Below are 15,862 nucleotides of genomic sequence, written 5' to 3' on the forward strand. Positions count from 1 at the left end.
GTGCACACAGCATCCAGCTGTTTTTCATTTTGTTTGTTGATACCTGCTGTGACCGGGTCTTCCTCGTGTCACGCGTGTGGGTAGCCGCTGTTCAAGCATACAGAGAGACAGACGTGGTGTTGTTGAAAACGCCGGCACAGGCACGCAGGATTTATTAATGGAAACAGAAATGAAAGTAAAGGTGGTCATGTGACGTTACCAGCCATGGTAACGCACAGAGGACCATACAGCAAGCTGTACAAAAGGCAAAATAAAACACAGTACAAAAACTACAAATAAAAGGTGCCCCAGAGGGCGAGCGCTAGCCTTATTACGAGGCGTCCTGCTCCAGGAACCGGCTACACTACGTAACCCTCGCTATACATCACATGGGATCACAATCCCCTAACTAACCTACTCATGAGCCGGTATTCATACAACGACTCGTGCTGCTTCATACGACCTTGGCTGGGCATTGCCTTCACAAGCACCGCTTGCAGTCTCAAGGTTGTGTAGCTGTCGTTCCTGCAGCGCGGACCCTCTCCTCCCGAGTATACGCCGCTCCCCTCTGGCATGGCGTTGCAGTCGCCTCGAACCATCTCCCACGGATGCTTTTGAACTGAAGGACACTCAATCAAGACCCGCCCACCTACCGATTGAGGTCCAGCACAGCCAATCACTTGCTGCCCTTCCCCTCAACCAAGCCTAGCAGGCAGCAAGTCTCAATCGAGCGCCCGTCTGTAAAACAATAATTCAATTAAACAAATCAACTCCAAAACGACATACAATAAACCCATTTCCCCATACAAATGATACCAACACTAAATACACACGTGCAGGGCAATCGCCCTGCTACACCTGCAAAGAAAGAAAAAATAGTTTGTTGCAAATGATATAGAATATCGATTAACATCATGGAAAAATAGTCACCTTTTTTTAAATGGTTTTCCTATTCATATTTTTAAGAACTGCACAATTGTTGAAAATCTCATCTATTACATATGGACCAAGCCAATCAAATTTTAGTTTTATCTCCCTTTTTGCCCAACTTTACCACATTCCTGTGAAGCACCTGTAAGTGAAGTAAGCTAAAACTATTTAATTAGTACAGGGATAGGATTGGAAATGTTTTTCTAAAACTGTTGTGTAATTCTAAGATAGTTAAGTGTTTGCATGGAATATTTTGGATATTTTTCAGTGAAAATCCCAAATGGTGTATTTATGCTACATATTGTAAGCACTAAAGTAAAGTAAAGTAATCAGAATCCCTACCATTGTTTGCAGTACTTAATGGTAAACTTATTCTGAAGTGCAAGAAAAAAATTAAAACCTTACTTGGAGGATATTTTTTGGATAGTCTTGTTCCTTCCCAGGTGTGCTCCATGCGGTGAATCATGGCATTCGTGGAAGATTGCCTCCTTTTCTTCTTCAGTGAAGACAACTTTTCTTGAACTGTTGCCCTTGTCCAAATAAAAAGGTTTGGCGTCTAAAAATATAAAAAATATTGCAATCAAGTCATTGCAAAGTAAACATTAATTAAATCTGAAAACTTGTATTGCAAGAAAAGATGTATAGATGTATAAAAATATTCTACGTCTCACTAATCACTGTAAAGTTTTAACATTACTTACCTTGATTTAAATTCAACACTTTTCACTATATATCTGAGCATTTATATAGTAAAAAGTGTTGAATTTAAATGGGTTTGAAAGGCATGTCATATGCAGGCTAAAAGAATTGAATCTATTCAGTCTTGAACAAAGAAGACTATGCATCGATCTGATTCAAGCATTCAGAATTCTAAAAGGTATTGACAATGTTGACCCAAGGGTCTTTTTTGACCTGAAAAAAGAAACAAGGACCAGGGGTCACAAATGGAGATTAGATAAAGGGGCATTCAGAAGAGAAAATAGGAGGCATTTTTACACAGAGAATTGTGGGAGTCTGGAACCAACTCCCCAGTAATGTTGTTGAAGCTGACACCCTGGGATCCTTCAAGAAGCTGCTTGATGAGTTTCTTGGATCAATAAGCTACTAACAACCAAACAAGCAAAATGGGCCGAATGGCCTCCTCTTGTTTATAAACGTTTTTTATGTTCCTATGTTCTTATGTCTAAAACCAATAAGATAGCATTCTCCCCTCAACACACGCAGGCACAGCAAAGGTTCATTACACAATTTTAATTCATAATTACAGTTATGTATCAATGTGGCAATGTGCCCCGCCCCTGTGTGTATTCTTGTGTTTTATGTTGTATGTTGCGTGTGTTAATGTTGGTGTATTGTAGTTGGTACACAGGATATAATGTGGGTAATGAACATGAGTGTTTTAAATGCATTTTACGTGCATTTAAAGTCTTAAATAATATGTGAGCACGGGGTTGCACAGATTTAGTTCACGTGCTGGGATTCAAGTGAATAAATAATTGGTAATTGAATCCCAGCACAATTGTTTATATTGATGCATGTTTCATTCACTCGAGGTGGTGTGTTCGGTGAGTGGAGAACAGGTGTGGAGAGGAGAGAATAAAAAGTAAAGTAAACATAAGTTGTTTAGACTCACTGTGTTTGTTTGTCTGTTAGTCCACCGTTTGTTTAAGTGTTAGTCCGTTTTGTTTGTCTATTTATTTTGGCATAAAGTGCTGTGTGCTGTTTTTGTTTAAATCTTTTATTTGTTTCATTAAAACACTGAGCGCAGCTAATGTGTCTCAGATTCACCACTACTATCTGTCTGTGTACTCCTTTATGGTCTGACGACATCACTGAAGCCAGCCTTTCACAATCAATTACATATTGTCACTACCACGACTATGACAAATATAAAAAAAAATTACAATATAGCAGCCGGTAGGCCATGCTGAATACAACAATCAATAATAAATCAACAATACAATTACTGATTGATAAATGAAGGCTCAAGCTACTCAGAGATACCCCCTCCCATGATTCCTCTAGCACAGTATCATTTGTATAAACACCACAAACATCCCCACAGTCGAATCAGTAACAGAAATAACAATAAAAATGATAATGAATGTTGCAGAAAGAATGAACCCTGTTTATTGTGGTTACTTTTATTACGCTAAACAAAATTGAATGCCATTCGCTGTAGCCTGCGCAGCTCTGTAGTGTGCCAGATGTTATTCCCTCAAGACATTCTTACATCTCCTCAAACCCGGTCCTGGGGACCTCGTGTGTCTGCTGGTTTTCATTCCAACTGAGCGCTCACTTACTTAACTGAACCCTTAATTGAACAAATCATTTACTTAAATAGACTTTTTTAATCGTTCTCAGCTAAAAAGTTGCAGATTTCAAGTTACTTATAAAATGTTATACTTAACTTGAAATCTGCATATGTTTAAGAGCTGAAAACAATTAAAATGGTCTAATTATTGAAATTATTAGTTCAATGAGGGGTTCGGTTAAGTATTGAGAGCTCAGTTGCAATGAAAACCAGAAGACACAGGGGGTCCCCAGGACCGGGTTTGAGAACTCCTAATCTATGTCATTCCCCACTGATAGGAAACAGCGCCCTCAGAGGTAAAAAAAAAAATCCATTAGTTCACCCCAAATTTGGCGTGCATTGACATAATTCCTGTGACTTCCTTGCTCCGTCAAGGTGCAGGGAAGACAGCCATTGATTGGGTGTCCTCAATGTCCACTGATTGCCCCGGCATATACAAATGTGATCAGGCAGTACATCACTGTCAGGGATGCACAGGGTGTTGTTTTCCAAAGCAGTGTACAGGCTTGAATTTCTGAAAACACCACCATCCGAAATTCTGCCTTGGCATCCAACATCTATGTACAGAAATCGAGTCAGCCACCACGAGAAGCACAATATGTGGACCCTGATCAAACAGGAGCCTGAAGGCCAGTGTGCTTGCCATCCATTGCCCCAATGCATCACTGAAAATTCCACCTGTCTTTTTTTTAGCAACATCCAACCATTGTTCTTTGGAGTTAGGCACCTGAGGCACACTCTAATATAAAATATGCGTTACTTTTAGAAATATATAGAAAAGCTCTGAAAATGCAGTAGTGTAACTGTTCTATATGGCAAAACTAAATTTATTGAACAATATACTCTACACACGCTTTCAGAAATGTACTACCAGAAAAAGACATAAGCTGTGCAGCTTGCCAAATAACCATGCCAAAAAGATGGCCAAATACAAAATATAATGGAGCCATGTAATACTTTTATTGTCACTTTATTTAGGCACGTTTGATTTTGTTATTGTAGTATATTCACATTTTGATTTGTCACATTTGATTTAATGTTAGTTAGTTAGTTTTATTTTAACAAGTTTATAAAGCATGCTTATTTTGGCATGTTACTTTGTTATAGATTTGCACAGATCTCACTGGCACGTTGATGCTCTCCTGTTCTGAGCCCCCATAGGTGCTAATTGAATAATTTGAAGAAGCTGAGCACCTGGTATAAAGGTTCCTGATTTCATCCATTCGAGTGATTGTTTTTGGTCCAGTGTGACGTGAACCCGGGTTTGTCTGGAGTGGAGATTGGCCGCACAGTCAGCAGGAGCAGAGAAGGAATTGGACTTGTTTGTGTTCGGCGGTGGGTTGGGGAAATAAGAAAAAAGGCTGCAACAGTCGCCGACATTTAGAGAGAGGCTGCTGCTGTGCTTCCTGTGTCCCTCCGTGTGTGTGTGTGTGTGTTTTTAACTGTTTTAGATTATATTATTTTTTAAAAGGCATTGGGGATTTTGGAGGAGTGCTGGAGACAGGGATTTTTTTAATTATGGGTTTTATTGTTTTAGTAAGCCCCGTCTCCATGATTGTCTCGGACAGCACTGCACTTTGTTTTTAATTATAATTAACCAGGTATTGTTCTTATTGAACAGTGCAAACCCCATGCCGTGACTGTGTATTTTAGACTTGTCCTATTTGTTAAATATAATTAACCACCTGTATTTAATAAAACGATGTTCATTGCCCTGCATATTGTGGTCTTGGTTTATTTCCTTCTGGTGCTCTGCCTGGCTGATCCCACCCCGATCGAAAAGATATATTTTGTTTTTCTGAGCATTTATTTATTGTGGTTGCAGGGGAGGGGTAATGAAAGGACAATAAATAAATGTACTTAATTTTCTATTGAAATCTGCCTGGACAGTCTATTGCATTAGGACCCACAACATTATTGTTAAAAAGTAAAATAAAATTGTATACATTCATTCATAAAGGTTTGATTTTATGAATTTTACATTAGTTGACTTTACAGTTTTTGTGTTTTCACTGTTATATGTTTCGTGCCCAACATATGAAAATGAAATACAAATGTAATGCTGTCTGGCTTTTGTGCTTACCTGTAAATAGTTGTCCTTTAGTACCTGGTAGATTGCAGCACACACATCAGGGATTATCACATACAGGGCCTGTTTGTATAGCTATGTCACCTGTAGCCTGGTTTCACAGTGTCGCTGACAGTCTCTCTTCTGTATACCTGCTCTGTAGAAAGTATCTTTCTTTTCAATTGCAGGTTTCACTAAATGTAATAAGTCAAATGATCCAGTATCCATCTGTAAAACGTTCCTGAATTTCTCTGTGTCTCAAGTCTGAACTCCTGGACAAGGCCATTATATGCCCCGTGTTTCTGATGACGCCTCAGCCAAGGTCTTGTCCAGTATTTATGTGGCCTCGCTTCTACTTTTAAAATCGCATTTAAAATAACTACAGATGAGCGACTATAACAGCCAATTCATTGGTAATTAGTGAAGCAATCGTTTACTAAAGATAACTATCCTCTCTCGCTGACCTGGGAATCTCTGGCACTGCTCTGGCCTGGTTCTCCTCCTACCTCTCCAACCGCACTTACCAGGTAACCTGAGCAGCCTCCACACCTCGCCCTCTCTCAACAGGAGTCCCCCAAGGGTCAGTCTTGGGTCCTCTCCTGTTCTCTCTCTACACCTGATCCCTGGGCCCCCTCATCGCATCTTATGGTTTCTCATACCATTTCTATGCTGATGATGCTCAGATTTTCCTCTCCTTCCCCACCTCTGACTCCACCATCCCCTCCCGTATCTCTACCTGTCTGTCTGCTATCTCCTCTTGGATGCACTCGCATCACCTCAAACTCAACCTCTCTAAATCTGACCTCCTTTTCTTTTCCTCCTCCTCCTCCCCCTCCTCTGATCTCTCTATCTTTGTTCCTCTGGAATCTACCACACTCTCTCCCTCCTCCTCAGCTAAGAACCTCGGAGTCACCCTGGACCCCTGCCTCTCTTATTCCCAGCACATCTCCACTCGCACGCACTTGCCGATTCTTCCTGAGCAACATACGAAGAATCCTGATGTAACTATCACTGACACTGTTATCTGCTCCGTTATTGAATCGTATTTTGTCATATACTTGTACTTGCTAGAACCAAAGTCACTGTATTTTTATCTTGCTCTTAATTGTATTATTACTTGTACTGTGATTCTTGAAATGTATTTTTGTTTACGAGTGTAAGTCGCCCTGGATAAGGGAGTCTGTTAAGAAATAAATAATAAAAATAAATAAATAATAATGACAGACTGAAGGAAAGAACTGACAGCACCAGCAAGGTCAGCGTAGTTTCTCGATTAAGTTGAGCAATTTTGAGAGCAATTTGGTTGCACAACTGATCGCTCAGGTGTGGACCCGGCTTAAGACCCATGGTGGCTGTCCAAGTGTCTCAAAGGTGCAAGTAACTACATTACAGATGTTAGCAATATGCAATTCTGAGTAGTTTACCACCCATATTATACTTTTTGTTCACAGAAGTAGAATTCTGACCAGGAGGATATAAGAAAATGGTTTGTATCACTAATATTTCGAAAATTAATTTGAATGCATGCAAACAATAAACAATGTGGTTTCCGTTGCCTCAAACCAGAACAACACTGCATAAAAGTATCATTGTCTGTTGGACATTTCAGAAAATGTATTGGAATCAAAACTTGTTTAAAGAATGTTTCTGCTACACTGTTTATGATTAGCAAAATATTTTCTTCTAGTGGGAAATTTGTCACATTTTGTGTGTAACATATAATGAAATCAATCTGTATTTTATAATTGAAATCAATCAAAAGTATTTTAGAGACACAGAATAATGAAAACGTATTTTGTTTCATGCCATTCTTTTTTAATTATACAGGGAAACATGGTATATGTTACTGTACGAAAGAAAAGAAAAGGGCCAATTCAGACACTCACACATACAAATTCAAAGAAAAATCTAATTGTACATGTACTTGAAAAACCCAATATATATATATATATATATATATATATAAATATATATATATACCGAAAACAATTACTATAGGTTGTGTGTCAATATTAGGTATAACTCTCTCTCTCTCTCTCTCTCTCTCTCTCTCTCTCTCTCTCTCTCTCTCTCTCTCTCTCTCTCTATGAATGTATGCTCATTGATGAGTATTAGCAACATCATTTTTATAATGTCACAAACTCCCATAGTTTAGTCATGATTATTTAGTGCTAGCCCATAGACTCATAATAATATTGTCTGCAGAAGAACTCACTGGATCTTATACGATGAAAGAAATATTATGAACTAAAGCCAATCAAATACTATCATTCACTCATCCATACAACTTATACCAATAATCAGAGGGATCTGAGATTTTAAACATTTAACAAAGTGCAAGGCAGGCCACATATCCTTGACCATTGCTTACTTGTAGGCAATTCAAGACAGCCCCACAACCTGATTACAATGCTACCACACAGCTAGGAGGCTGTGTGGTCCAGTGGTTAAAGAAAAGGGCTTGTTGTCAGGAGGTCCCCGGTTCAAATTCCACCTCAGCCACTGACTCATTGTGTGACCCTGAGCAAGTCACTTAACCTCCTTGTGCTCCGTCTTTCGTCTAGTATCTGTAAGTTGCCTTGGATAAAGGCATCTGCTAAATAAACATCTGCTAAATAAACAAATAATGCTAGCAGTAAGATTTTGGAAGCACTTTATTGATCCTGTATCCTGATTTAATTTTTAAAAAGTCTTAATTTAGAATTCAGCAAAGTTCAGGACTGGACAAGTTAAAAATAGTTGACTTTATGCCATCTAATTTCGGCACCTTGAATAACTACCCCTCATTTATGCTTTTTTGGTATTTATCAGCATTTTTACCAACAATAAAATGAACAAGTTTAATATGGTAAGATACACTGTTGAAGTCCAGGTGTTTTCCCAGTGTAATAGACTGTGGACGACAGTGCAATGGATGTCATTGGAAACATTGGTAATGTTATAATAATACTAATCATATTTTTACACACCTGTAAAATGCCTTCAAAAGGAACTTGTAAGCAGGTGCTGCAGTTTTAAAACAATAAAAATGACAATGAGGGCTAACTTGCACACACACTAGCTACTTACAAGTCATACAGTCTAGACCAGTGGTTCTCAATCGTTTTGGATCACGCACCCTTCCTCTTGTCTGTGGTACTTGACACACACACACACACCCACACACACCCCCCTCCCCTCCAAAAAGTGCAATCCTTTCTCTGATGACATTACGTCATGGAGGAAGCTAAGCTCTACAGTATTACTCTGTTACTGAATGAAGACTCCTTTCAGTCTAGCTTCAGTTTTTCTCTGGTGTATGTTAGTGCTGTTACCCTTAGCAGCTGAGCACATATGAGTTGCATTTAGGATGTACTGGAAGGGTAGGGCTGGGAAATAGACCTGTTATGCATGCACTGGCTTTGACTGACTGGATCCACTGTTAAATTAGTTCCTGTTACCTTTTGCTTTCTTGTTTCCTTTCATGTTTTGTGGTGACAAACCAGGACTGTAAAGGATGACACGTTGCACTTGATTATCCTGATTCTTTTCACCTACAGTTAAGCGCTCGCCCCTCAATATATATTTTAACCAACTATTATTAGGCTTCCAAGCTGGCTTGGGAATCCTATTGTTATTGTAAAGATTTTTTTAATTATTATTATTAGTGTCATTTTTCCTCCCAAAACTTTAAACTGCTCCTGTTTGCACACGGTGTAACCAATCAACATGAAACTTGGCAGGTATCATCCTGTGTGGATTACAGTTCAGATGCAAAAAAATGTGCGCTCCTGTGTCAACCAAGATGGCAGCCTGACGCATCTTTTGGAAAAGCCTTTCAAAATCTTCTTCTTGGGAAGCGGTGAACCAACTGGTCTGAAACTTCACATCAGCACCCAAACCTGCTTCAAATTTGTGAAGCAGAATTTGCTGCGATAAATTTTACTATCAAAATGGCTGCTACCAAATTCGTCAAAACGCGCCCCAAATATCAAACTGCTTCTGTTTACAAACCGTTAAACCAACTAACTCTTAACTTGGTAGGCATCATCCTGGGGGAATTCAATGGAATTCAAATATGGCAAAATGGAGCCAGACCTACGTTTCGTTCTTAAATTTAAAACCGCTTCAGTTGAACACGGTTTAGTTGATTAACTCCAAAGATGACAAGCATCATCCCTGTGTCAATATAATTGACTTTTTCAAAAATGGTGTTTGTGCGTAAACCAAGATGGCCGTCTGATGCATTTCTTTAAAAACATTTTCAAAATCTTCTTCTTGGGAACCGGTGAACCGATTGATCTGAAACATTGCATATGTCATCAACAACCAAATTTTAATATCAAAATGGCTGCCAGAAAATTCATTGAAACGTGCCCCAAACATCAAACTGCTTCTGTTTGAAAACCGTTTAACCAACTAACTCTGAACTTGGTAGGCATCATCCTGGGGACAATGAAATTCAAATAGGGCAAAATGGTGTTCTTTTGTAAAACAATATGGCCACCAGACCTACATTTTCTTTTTAAATTTAAAACCGCTTCAGTTGAAAAATTGTTTATTTGATGAACTCCAAAGTTGACAAGCATCATCCCTGTGTCAATACAATTGACTTATTATTATTATTATTATTATTATTATTATTATTATTATTATTATTATTATTATTATTATTGGAGTCATAAATAAATAGACTGTCATGTGGATTTATGATTCCTTTATATTTTTGACCACCTGTATGGCTATATTACAAAATGTGAATATCTCAAAAGAAAAAGATAGAAAAATTGGAACCTTAAACAGACCCAATTGTTTAAAAGTATATTATGCTTTAGGTTGACATAAAATGAGCACAAGAGTCAACAGAATTGTCAAGTGACAATGATACCACATACTGATACTGTAAGAACTTGCACTGTTTCATCAGGGTTTTTTTTTTCATTAAGATAGCTTATTCTTTTACATGATCATAATAATGTTGTAATGTTGTTGAAGCTGACACTCTGGGATCCTTCAAGAAGCTGCTTGATGAGATTCTGGGATCAATAAGCTACTAACAACCAAATGGGCAAGATGGGCCGAATAGCCTCCTCTCGTTTGTAAACTTTCTTATGTTCTTTTGTTCTTAATATGATTAAAAAAAAATAAGCAATTGTGCGGCTATAATTGTGTCGATAAATATTATTCAGTTTCTTGGCCCTAGTTTGTCTATGGCATGTGTATTAATTCAAGAACACATTAAGACTGACTTTGGAAATGTTGCAATTCAATAATAATTGTTAATAATAAATACTACAGTGATTTGTATTGCTGACTTTGGAAAACAAAATTATATCTGGTCAAAATTCATGCTCTTCAAAAAAAAAAACCTATACAGCTGGGTTGAGTCATATCAGGAGCAATGATAAATATGGGATTTTTCAAGGTCAGTAACTTCCCCTGTACCAAAAAGTTTTTGAGAAATGTTAAAATACAGTATAGTTTGAGCTTATTTCATGGCATTTCATGGTCTACAATGGGTATTTCAAGATAAACATAATATTTATTAAAGCAGAAAAAAGCATTGTTGCAATTCAAAATTGATAATGTTCTCTAAAGTTATTATACAACAAAGTTTCCTAAATATTTAAATGCTTACCTGAAAAACAGTAAATGCTAGATTGTAAAATATTTAGTTTTTTTACCTTTAAAAGACATTCTCTTTTCACCATCAGTGAATTTTCAAACAATATGAAAACATAAATATAAAAATAACTGACACGTGAAATGTCCCCTTCTTGTACTGAATACAGCGATCTTTAGCCAAAATACATACTTGCCAACATTTGGAAACTGTTCAACTGGACACACATCAAATCATATTGCAGCAGCAGCGAGGATACAATCCGCTTCTCCAGTATGACTGGATAGGACAATAAACTGAGATTGGATCATGTGAACACTATCCCTGCAAGGCAGTGCAGTGCACAAGGGTCAGCAGCCGTGAAAAACAGAAAACAAATTAGAAAAACACTACGGGCACGAGAGCGAATGTCCTAGAGCTGTGAAGAATTTCCAAGGATAAATATCAGAATTCCTATGCATTGGGACTCAGGACATTAGCTTGGAAATCAGGACTGTCTTGATCATGTAGGGACTGTTGGCATGTATGGAAATATTTCTGATCTTTGATGCAGCTGGTGTCTTTTTTGTTGAAGACATTTTAAAGAAATTGTGCAGCTCTACACAATGTGCTCAATCTTTTACCGGAAACAAACTAAACCGGTTCCTAAATGCAGTGTAACAGGTAGGTCGGCAATAAGGTAAAATTATATAAATATGTATATTTACACTATTCTTACAGAAATGGGAATTTTCATGGTGAACTACATATTACACAGCAATGGCTACATTTCATGAAAATCCTGAAATCTGTGATAACCATGAAAAAATAGCCTTAAGTATAATCAAACCTGTTTATTATGACCACTAAATAAACTGTTTAAAACTAGCCTTTGTAGAAAGATTTTTTATTTTGAACATGAGAAATGCATATGCATGGAAGTTACATCTCTGCAGAAGCCAATAAAGAGAAGTGGTACTTCTATACAATGTGGATTCCAACTGGACGATGTTAAACAGCTAATTGTGAGTTTTTAAAAAAGAGTTTATCTTGGAAATTCTTTTAGCAACTTTAGTTAAGAACATCTTCAGTAGTCTGTGTCTAAAATAGATGAAAAAAATCAATTGAATATCTACAGGTTTTTTTTTAGCAATTTTTCTTTATATACAACATTCTTTTGTAGCAACATGAATTATAATAGCCAGATATTCAAAGGAGGAGGTTCGCGAGGGCAGTTGCTCTGCTTTTTTCTCCTCAATTTTCCTAATTTTTTTATTGTGTTTTGTCCTCAAATCAGGAGGAGGAGTTGTGAATAATTACACCGTGTAACAATTATTTTTTTGGTTCCTGGGTAGTAAGTGTTATTTTCTAATTGCTTATGCCTCAAAAGTATAGAAAATGGCTATTATTCCCCACAAACTTTGCTTTTGTGACCAGGACAGTGATATTTTGAAATTTACCTATTTTCCAGAACATTCCAGATAATTCAGTGCTGAGTAAACTTGGAGGAACTTTCTAGAACTTTCCAGTAATATAACTAGTAGTATAAATACAGGGGCCTTAAGCCCACCAGTTCAGTTTAGTTCCAGCTGCCTAAGTGGATACATATCCACATTTTTCTGAGATGGCATCAAGGTCATAGGAGACTTCAAAATGGTGGCATTCCTGATGGGTTTCCAAGGCGGTTTTACCAATTTTCCCTGCTATCTTTGCCTTTGGGACAGCAGGGACACCAAGGCGCATTACCACAGGCGGGACTGGCCACAGCGGACCGAGTTCTCTGTGGGGAGGAACAACGTCAAGTGGGAGCCACTGGTGGACCCCCGGAAGGTGCTGATGCCACCACTGCACATCAAATTGGGCCTTATGAAACAATTTGTCAGAGCTCTAGATAAGGAGTCGGCAGCCTTCAAGTACCTTCAAGACTTCTTCCCTAAGCTGTCTGAGGCAAAGGTCAAAGCCGGTGTCTTCGTCGGACCACAGATAAAGAAGATCCTGAAGTGCAATGAATTCCCCAAGAAGCTCACTAGTAAGGAGAAAGCGGCTTGGAACAGCTTTGTCGCAGTGGTTCGGGGCTTCCTGGGCAATCACAAGGCCGAAAACTATGTGGAGCTGGTTGAGACTCTTGTGAAGAACTACGGCACAATGGGCTGTAGGATGTCCCTCAAAGTCCATATCCTTGATGCTCATCTTGATAAATTCAAGGAGAACATGGGAGCGTACTCGGAGGAGCAAGGCGAGCGTTTCCACCAGGATATACTGGACTTTGAACGCCGCTACCAAGGACAGTATAACAAGAACATGATGGGAGACTACATTTGGGGGCTGATTCGTGAAAGTGATTTACAGTATAATCGTAAATCTCGAAAAACTACTCACTTCTAAATCTTTTGTAGTCATTTTTGTATTACTTTAGTATAAATACATGTTAATTTGGATTCATATGTTGTTTTTTTCTGACTATGTGAACGAAGAGACACAAATTTGCCCGTTTTCTCATTGGAAATAGGTAAATTTCAAAATATCACTGTCCTGGTCACAAAAGCAAAGTTTGTGGGGAATAATAGCCATTTTCTATACTTTTGAGGCATAAGCAATTAGGAAGTAACACTTACTACCCAGGAACAAAAATTGTGTTACATAGTGTTATGAACTTCCACCAAATTCAGAAAATATGTTTTCCGCAGATCCCAATTTTGGGGACAGATTTGCAAACAAGCTAAAATAGTACTTAAAGGACGATTTGTGTGTTTAAATATTTGTAGTTAGTCAAGCTGACATTTCAACATTTGTATTGACTCAACAACAGAAAAAAAGAAGAAAGAAAATGATGGAATTCTGAGTTTATAACCACACATTAACCGCACATTTCCTCCAACACCGAAGAGGTAAATCTTTGAATGTGGAAAGCACAAAGCATGACTAAATGGTACAAAAAAGAATAACAAAAAAAAAAAAAAAAAAACTACATCTGCAAGCAATATCAGCTGCTTGCACATGTATTTGTTGGTAGAAAAATCCCCTAAAAAAAAAAAAGTTTTTGTTTTTAACAAGAATGTTCATTACAAGTCAACCAAGCTTTCTGTTTTAATAAAATACACCTGCATTTGAATATGAGTCTAGTGTGCTGGATTCCTATGCTGCTGACTGGCATGATTCCATTGTCAGCAAAACAAAAAACAAATGTATTTCCCACTAAAATGGAAATGAGTTTGAATTCCAGTAAATTCCGTGCTGTGTCTGTTTACTGAGAACTGCTTTATAACCACGAAAGTTAATAAATGAATGCTGGGAAACTTGCAAGCTGATTGGCTAACAAGTGTCTGTTAATCTGGTAAAGATCCCATCACCTCCAAAAAGAAAATTGCTTGTTTTTGAAAATGACATATCCGATCTGGAACTTAAATTAGTGTGCTGGACACTAAACATATCCTACATTAACATAGGGTTAATATCCTTTTTAAACAGGTCAATTATGTCCCACCTATATAGTCTGTAGATAATGTAAATTATGTGTAAAATAAGGTTGTCCCAATAGTGCCTGTCGATGAAGGTTCTACCGAGTGGAGTTATGCATCCCAAGCCAAAGGCAAGGGTGCTAACGAAAGTCAACGTCAGCTACCACCCGGAAGAGCCTTCATCGAGAGGGCACTATCGCTATTAGAAAACCATTTTCTCACTATTTTCTTTAAAAAATACTTTAAAACCTACATTTGCCTTGAACATGTAATGGTTTGTTGGGTAGTCTTCCACTGAGAAAAGTTTTAGGAAAACAGACCCAAAAATGCCCATAAAGTATCACACACATAATTAGAGGGAAAAAAAAGTGAACAATGTCAGATATCTGAATGGAGCAATATTACTGAATTGACTGTGTCTCAGTTTGTTGTTGTTGAAAGATGCTATATTAAGGCCTGCTATATCTAGCCAGAAGCTGATTGGCTGATGATACTGAATCGTTTTCTAATGTGTTTAAAATTCTTAAATAACCTGTTGTATGTTCAATATAGGAATACACAAATCAGCCACTTTACAGGAAGCTAACTACTGGACTGTCCTACCTGGTGTAAACAGCTACCAACAGCCAGTCTCCCACAGAGTATAAAATTATTTTCAGTGCTGTAATTAAATGACAATAAATAGTGTGTGACCTTGATAGTCTGCAGTGTTTTGAAGGTAAAAGTAAGAGGGTCAGCTGAGCAACAATATTGCTTGCCTTCACCTTTTGCCTTCACCTTCTGCTTCACATTAAATGTTATTGTTGTTTTACCCTACTATGTGGTAACACGTGTGGTACATTTCCTGTACACATTAGACAGCACACTGTGCTCTCTAATGAGGTCTGTGGTTTCTTTTAGTTATGTTTTCTTTTTTTGTTAACCTATTCAATAACAGTCTAGTATAATTACTTGTGTATGTCAGTGAAATATTACATAGCATTGACGCAGGGTGAGCACTGCCCTCTACAAAGAATATTGAATTATATATGGTGGGTTGATATGCCAATCATACATAACTAATGCCAAAAAGATGACACAATCTGTTTCCCTTCAGGCACATTATGTTTTTTTTTGCATCTTGTACAGTGCTTCTTTCAAGATTTGTATAAAGTACAGGTTTGTGACAGAGAGCGAATGAATCCAAGCCAACAATCTCCCTCCCGACCTGTGAGGGCGCTGTATAACAGGAACAGTGTGCCCCGTACTGGATGGTCTGGCAGTTCATTCCATGGTCAGTCGGAAGCCAGCCATCCAGGAAGGGGGCGGAGTCACAATGTCCGAAGTCATCGCCCTAATACGGTACGCGATGTGTCAGTCATGGATTGGATGAGATGTGATTGAACTAGCTATCACAGGGGGTGTGACTACAGGTATAACAGGGGATGTGACAATGTAATCTGTTCCTTTGCTATGGTTATCATAAGGACCGGTAAAGTAAACAGAGAGTTGAAAAACGTATCGTGAGTGTTAAGTGTTTTGTTTGTTTGTGG

General features: G+C 38.0%; 1 long non-coding RNA gene across 1 annotated transcript; it reads right to left on the minus strand.

Annotated features, from left to right (window-relative positions):
• Positions 1-306: 306 nt before the first annotated feature.
• Positions 307-11,441, minus strand: LOC131705111 (uncharacterized). The gene is made up of 3 exons (XR_009310198.1): positions 11,086-11,441; positions 1,315-1,465; positions 307-717 (listed from the first exon to the last, which is right to left on the minus strand). It is a non-coding gene; the product is annotated as an uncharacterized LOC131705111 (long non-coding RNA).
• Positions 11,442-15,862: the final 4,421 nt, after the last annotated feature.

The sequence above is a fragment of the Acipenser ruthenus genome, chromosome 2, assembly GCF_902713425.1.
Source record: "Acipenser ruthenus chromosome 2, fAciRut3.2 maternal haplotype, whole genome shotgun sequence".
In the NCBI taxonomy this organism is placed as follows: Eukaryota; Metazoa; Chordata; class Actinopteri; order Acipenseriformes; family Acipenseridae; genus Acipenser; species Acipenser ruthenus.